Raw genomic sequence first — 326 nt, 5'->3', positions numbered from 1 at the left:
GAAGAAGCCGGGTGGAAAGATCTTCTTCAGCTTACAGAGCAACATATGTGCCGCTTTTTCCAAGTCCTGAGCGACGGTCTGAGATATCTCCTTGGCACAAAGCTGGTGAAAGAAAAAGCTCAACTCTGCCAGCACTAGCCAAACATGCTCAGGGACATAGCCTCGGACCATCGCCGGAAGAAGCCGCTCAATCCATATGTGGTAGTCATGACTCTTCATCCCGTTGACTCGTAGAGTGCCTAAGTTCACTCCCCTGCTAAGATTCACTGCATATCCATCTGGGAACATTAACGTCTGGATCCATTTTAGTACTTCCCTCCTTTGAT

Source organism: Miscanthus floridulus, chromosome 19, assembly GCF_019320115.1.
Source record: "Miscanthus floridulus cultivar M001 chromosome 19, ASM1932011v1, whole genome shotgun sequence".
Lineage (NCBI taxonomy): Eukaryota > Viridiplantae > Streptophyta > Magnoliopsida > Poales > Poaceae > Miscanthus > Miscanthus floridulus.
This window is presented reverse-complemented; position numbering follows the sequence as displayed.